This window comes from Thalia democratica, chromosome 5 (assembly GCF_965202585.1).
Source record: "Thalia democratica chromosome 5, ktThaDemo2.hap1.1, whole genome shotgun sequence".
Classification (NCBI taxonomy): Eukaryota; Metazoa; Chordata; class Thaliacea; order Salpida; family Salpidae; genus Thalia; species Thalia democratica.
In genome coordinates this window covers 33,270,238-33,277,282 of record NC_139169.1, presented here as the reverse complement: position 1 = coordinate 33,277,282, position 7,045 = coordinate 33,270,238, and positions in this window count along the sequence as shown.

Sequence of the window (7,045 nt, the reverse complement as noted above, 5' to 3'; positions counted from 1 at the left end):
AATTTCTGGAATTTTGTAAAACCAGGGAAAATTCTTCAAATAAAAAAGATAAGACTTCCTCAAACTTCTGTAAAATAGTAAAACAACCTCTTAATTTGTTAAATTTTTCTGATCCGTTATTTGTTCCCGTACAACCAACTTCTACATCCTAAAATTTTCCCACCAAAACCCTTGGTATTAAACAATTTTCTGAACCTTCAGGTTCAATCCTTTTAAACTCTTCCCTTTCTCCACCTTCTAAAAAAATTACTTTGTTGACTTCACCAACTATTTTACCTAAAAAAACACAAAAACCCCTTTGTGTTAAACAATTTTCTAATCCTTCAGGTTCAATCCTTTTAAACTCTCCCCTTTCTTCACCTTCTAAAAAAATTACTTTGTTGAATTCACCAACTATTTTACCTAAAAAAACACAAAAACCCCTTTGTGTTAAACAATTTTCTAATCCTTCAGGTTCAATCCTTTTAAACTCTCCCCTTTCTTCACCTTCTAAAAAAATTACTTTGTTGAATTCACCAACTATTTTACCTAAAAAAACACAAAAACCCCTTTGTGTTAAACAATTTTCTAATCCTTCAGGTTCAATCCTTTTAAACTCTCCCCTTTCTCCACCTTCTCCATCTTATTCTTCTTCACCTTTTTCTTCTTAACCTACTTATTCTTCACCTTCTTTAAATCCTTTAACATTGTTGACTTCAGGTGACCAAGTTTTTACAAATAGCTTATTAACCAACAAACTAAAACCTAAAGAAGCTATGGAATTAATTTTTAATTGTTCAAATTTTCTATGTATTACTGACATTATTAACAATGACATATCTAATAAAAAATTTATAACATATAATAATTATGATCATACTCATTATTTTTGTAACTGGTCACAATTTAAAAAAGACAATAAAAAACATATATTTGAAAAGTGTTTTGATCTATATGATAAAAAATATATGGCAAAACTTGTTAAGAAAAATAAATTAATCGATATATATCCAAATACAATAACATTATTTAGTAGATTGTTTAAGCCCAAGTGTGGGTCTAACTTCTATATGCAGGTATTTTTTACTAATGAATTTAAAATTATAAACTTTATTGGTCACAAACCAATTAATTGTTTTTGTAATAGTGTAAATGAGCAAACAAACGCTTTAATTTTAAATAAAGATAAAACTCCTAGTGAAATATTTTTACAAAATAGTAACTTATTTAAAGACTGTCAAGCTATATCTAATTTAAAAAGGAAAATATCTGATAATTGTAATTTAAAAAAGTTTTTTAATGTTGCAGATGAACTTAATGTTGCAGATGCATTAAATGATAAAAATAGTTTTGTACAAGCCGTCCATAAAATAGATAAATATGATAATAACGGAGTCTGCACTGATCTCCCACTTATCATTTGCTACCATTCCTTAATTTTATCCGAGATGCTTAACAGTGCATTAAAAAGTCCTGTAGTTTTACATTTTGATAAAACTTATAATACTTCCATCTACCACGTTTCAACTTTAAGCTATAAGTCCCACTCTATATTAGCTAGAAAAACTGGTGCTCCAGCCCTTATGCTGGGTGCCTTTTTATTACATAAATCTAGTTCTAAGGCTGTATTTTCTTATTTTTTTAATCATTTTAAAACTTCAATGCTTTCTTTAATGAAAGAACGTAAGATAACTTATAAATTCTCAGATATATTTTTCATTTGCACCGATCAGGAAAAGGGCATAACATCTGCTATTAAAGAAACATTTACTAACATAGACTTATTTTTATGCAAAAAACACATTACAGATAATTTGTCACATAACTTAAATAATAACAATTTAATAAAATTATTAAAAGATTTAACAACATGTAAAAATCAAGATGAGTTTTTTGCCAAGAAAAATGTCATTTTAGTATCTGAGTCATTTTCTGATTGTGATGCTAGTGAGAAAAGATATGTGTATTCTACTATGCCTCTTATTTTAAACCATGTTGTATTGCCCTTAACTAAATTTTATAAATGTGCGGTTCTGCCTTGTGTTTGTAAACCATTAACAGAATCGGCAAACCACAAAATTGAAAATTTTTGTAATTTTAAAAGCGGAACACCTACAGAATTTGTTACTTAAAAAACTGACAGACCTTCAGCTTAAATATATTAGCCTTATGTTTAATGATAGAGGTAATTTTCTATGTCCTGATGTAAGTATACCATTTACCATAGAAGATAAAACCTTATTAGAAGCTCTTTTTGAAAGATTTATAAATGATGAGCTTTTAGATGATGTGGTACAGCCTTTAGCCAAAAGGCAACGTCAATTTAAAACGAAGTTAGGTAGTTCTATTGTTTTAATTAATAACAAACATTATATAAAGTCCTTGGATGGGAAAAAACTATATCCTTTAGGCTTGACAGCAACAGCCCGTACAATGGACCAAAAAAAACTAGATCATATCCAAAAGTTTGAAGTTAGTGTCTGTCTTGTGATATTTTTTTCCTAAAGAGTACACATATGAGAGTAATTTATATATATATTTTTATGTTTTATATTCGTTTTTATAATAACGGTATTATTATAATAAATTAGTCTTAATTATTTGGGATGGAGCACTGACTAGTAGTAGTATAAATAATTATCAAGTTTGTGTATACTGTATAACTAAAAATTAATTATTAGTTGTAATTAAGTATGTTTAATTCTACTTAACATTTCTTATTTTTATTGTTATACTTAAATTATTTGGGTCACACTGAAGTCAACTTTGTTTAAGCAAGTTCTTATTTTTGTAACATTCTTCACTTTTTTACGCTAAATATTTTTTTGTTTCTAAAAAAAAAAAAAGGGGTTTTCCTTAAACAAAAAAAATCCATGTTATTTTTTGTAAAACTGTTTGTAAATATTAAAAAAAAAAAAAAGGGGGTTTTTCTCAAAAAAAAAATAAAAAACCAAAAAAGAAAAAAAATTTCATTGAATTTTTATTTTAACATTATTTGTTGTAGCTTTGTTTTTATGTTTTAGCTTATATTAAATTTATTTCGAAATGTTAATTAATTTTTAGAGAAAAGTAGTAATAAAGCCAAATGAAAGTAGTTTTAGATTTTTTATTTAATTATTTAGCTAGATTCCAGTAAGGTAACTTATTTATGGTTAATCATATGATGTAACCAATTAAAATTTTTGTTAAGATTATTTTTAAATTTTTTTGTTAAATATTTGTTTATTTAAAATTGCAACAACTTATTGTGAGTTCACACTGGTGGCAGTGACCACACAATAGGATTGTTGATTTATTTTTGTTGCAGCGTCGGCAGATACTTGCTTGGGGATTTGATCTTCATGATTTTCCCACACTTTATGATTTTTAGTGTTGATATTTTAACCTTGTTAGTGTTTGCCAAATGACGTGTCACCAAGGGATTTTTTTTTGTTTAACAGATAGTTTTATTTTTTTGGTTAGTAATATGTTAGTTTTAAAGGGGTAGGTAGAATTACAGGTGATGACAACTTACTTCAAAATACGTTTACCGTTGTAGAAGATTGAGTGAGACTGATGTTTTTCTACCAAAAAATATAACTGTATGTATTAAAATTATATATAAATAATAATTAAAAATTTATGATTCACAAATTGTAACATTATTAAGATCATAACTACTGAATATTATTTAAATATTTTTTTGTTTACAGATTTATATTTTTTTATATACAAATTAAAAAAAATTGTATAATATTTATTAAAGTAAATAATGGCTTCATACAAGAGGAAGAAATAGGATGACAGTGCTCAATCTTTGAAAAAGGTCATCATACTTCACATTTATGTTAGTTTCTATTTATATTGTATTTGAAATATATTCTATATAATTGATTGTTATATAAACATTCCTTGCAGTAATTAGATTTTTTGTTTACTTTTATTTTTAGATGGAATTTGAATATTCGTGCACCCTCAATTCTATGTTTTTGAATCATGGGTAGGCAAGTCAAAAAATGTATGTAAGATTTCGGAGAAATAGATTTCTGTAGCAGTCAGAGTAGCATACAATTGTTGGTATGTTTCCAACTCGAATTTAACCTTTTTTTTTAACTTTGTTTTAACAATTAAAAGCTGCTTATTAATTTTTGTAGCAATGAGTGTTATTAAAGTGTTATATTAAAAAGTTTTTTTTTAAACTCAAAGTTTTTAAATTTTATAAAAGTTTTTTATCATATTTTTACTGTTTCTGATTCTATTTATATGTTTTTGATAAAAACACGTGATACTTAAGTTATTTTTAGTGCAAAAAATTAAAACTTCATTTTCATCATTATATGTCTATTTATACTACAATATTATTTATGAAACAAATGATTTTTAGTGTTTATTTTCTGCAACAAAATTTTTTTAAAAATTTGTAAATCAAGAATAGTATATTTTAATTTTTTTAAGTGTTAATTATAAATTTTTTGTTCAAAAAAAATTTAATAGTATAAATGTTAATAGTGTATATTTTTGCAATTATTTTTTTAAACAAGCTCAAAAATTTATAACATTTTACCAGTTGTTTATTATATTTTTACTTTTTCTGGTTTTGTTTCTTTTCTATACATTTTGATGAAAACATGTTCGTACTTTTGTTATATTTAAAAAGTTTTGTGTAAAAATAAAGTTTTAATTTAATAAACATTTATTTATCTGTACTAAAGTATTAATTATGAAATATAAAATTAATAATTTTTTAGTGTTTGTTTTTATCAACAAAATTGTGTAAAAATTCTTGAATAAAAGTAATTTACTTTAAGATAAAATACATCTTTGATTATAGATCATAAACATTTTATTTTATATAAATGGTAAATGAGCACATTAAAAAATGTACCATGGGCTGGCTTTAAACCTAAGTACCCTAGATCTTAAAAATTACGATCTGAGATATAATCCCACTACGCTACGGCTCGATTTCCTGAATTACGGGTTTTGCATTTATATATCTTACACCTTTTTAAACTTCACAATTTGAGCATTTTTGATCGTGTTACTATGTGTTTTAAAAACACATATATTAAAAAGTTTTACTTAATATTTTTTTAATACTAAAATATAAAAGTTTTGTACTTAAAAAAATTATTAGATAACCAGGCTAAAAAAACCTGGAATTTTAAACAAAAATCAATAAAAAAAAATGAAAAATTGCAGTTTAAAACTTTTACATGTGAAGTACTTAAATTTAAATTTGACACAAAAAACTTATTGTATAGATAAAAACATTTCTTTCTTCTTAAAAAAAATATATAAATTATTACATACAAAAAGTATATATATTATTATTAAACAAAAACATTTGAAGAAGGTTTAACATATCTTTTTAGTTTAATAATACTATTTAACACAATTTTTTACCACAAACTTAATTTTAAACCAAATATAGACCTTTGAACGTGTAGCTTTTTAAAACCAGGAAAAATTTTGCTACCAACATTGTCAATTGAAAAAAATAGTTTAAAACTGTTAAAAGCTAATTACTATAACAAAATTTATTTCAGTATACAAGTTACTTTTACAATATCATAAACTAAATTTTTTTACAATTGCTACTACTAACTATACTAGAGCTTGTTAACATTTTCCAAAAACTAGCTTTTAAAAAGGAAACTATTTATTTTTCTTTACTCACGTTAATAATTTAATTTTGGTTGATCTAAATGTGAAACGTTAAAAATAACTAGTTAATTCAAACATCGCGGCTAAATATATAGTTAATAATATAACTAATTTTCCCTTACAAAGTTGCGCAGTTGCGTTTGCCAACGAAAAATATGCTTTGGTTGAATACATAGTGGGTGAGACCATTAAGTCTTAGCATTTCCATGTTAATGATCTGTTATTAAACCCTAGTTTATTTACAGCAAGTTAGTCATTGGCTAACCAAGTAGATGACGTTTTAAAACTGATATAAATTACCTTCTTTAGTAATATATTTTTTAAGAAATAGCCTTTCTATTATTTCAATTAACTTTATAGCTGTCTCAATAAACGTGTGGAGTGCGATTGTTCAATTCCTATTTTAAACGCAGCAGCACCTGCGTTTAACGAAACTAGCACAAAAAAATTATCTAAAAATGGCTTATAAAATTATGAATGCAAAAGGTAATTTTAAATCAGTTTTAAATAAGTAAATATTCAAATAGCTTTTATTAAAACTTTATATAATTTCTTCAGCCAAAAAACAAAAAAAACTTTTCAACGCAATCATAATGTGCGTAATTCACATATGTGGAGCGCATGTTATGCACTCCATCAAAAGATGGTGCTCGCAAAACAATATCGAGAAAAAATACGACAAGGAACACGTCAAATTTTTTTTGATGTCAGTCTTCTGTAGAATGCAGACATGCACGAGCTATGAAAAAGTTAAGTGCATCTTCAAAGATCTATGCACCGTTCTATTAAGTAAAAGTAAGATCTTATAACGATAAGTAACTAAATTTATAATTTCAAGTTGTTAATACCTATTTTAATTCTTAGAAAAAACCAGTGCATACAAGGGAAGTATGACGGCGCTTGGAGAATTAGTCAAAGATAGGTTTAATATGTTGTTTTGAAATAAATTCCACCTTAATGAGCGTTATTATCTTGCTTTCAAATTGTTGAGTGAAATATTTTTTTAGAAATTTTGGTATTGAAGAAGTTGTAGAGAAGACAGACAAAGATTATGGTACAAAGTTTAAAGACGACGAAGAAATGATAAAAGACATTCGAGACTGGTCTCCATTTACCTCTGAATTTAAAGTAAGCTTTGTTTTTATATTTACGACGTTATCTTATTAGTTCTAATTTATGCCAATGGTCGTGTTCTAGAAAATGTATGAATCTGTACTTTCAAACCTTCCTGAAGCTGAAGAAGATGATGAAGACAACGACCATCATTTGCCCTCATTCATCTTATATTTCCTAAAGCAGTGGGCTCCAATCATTCCTTTGTGGACTGCTCTTTTGATAAAATTTCTACCAAACGAAGAAACGTTCCAAAACAACCAAGCAGTAGAAGCTCTTTTTTCCTATTTTAAAAATCACCAATTGT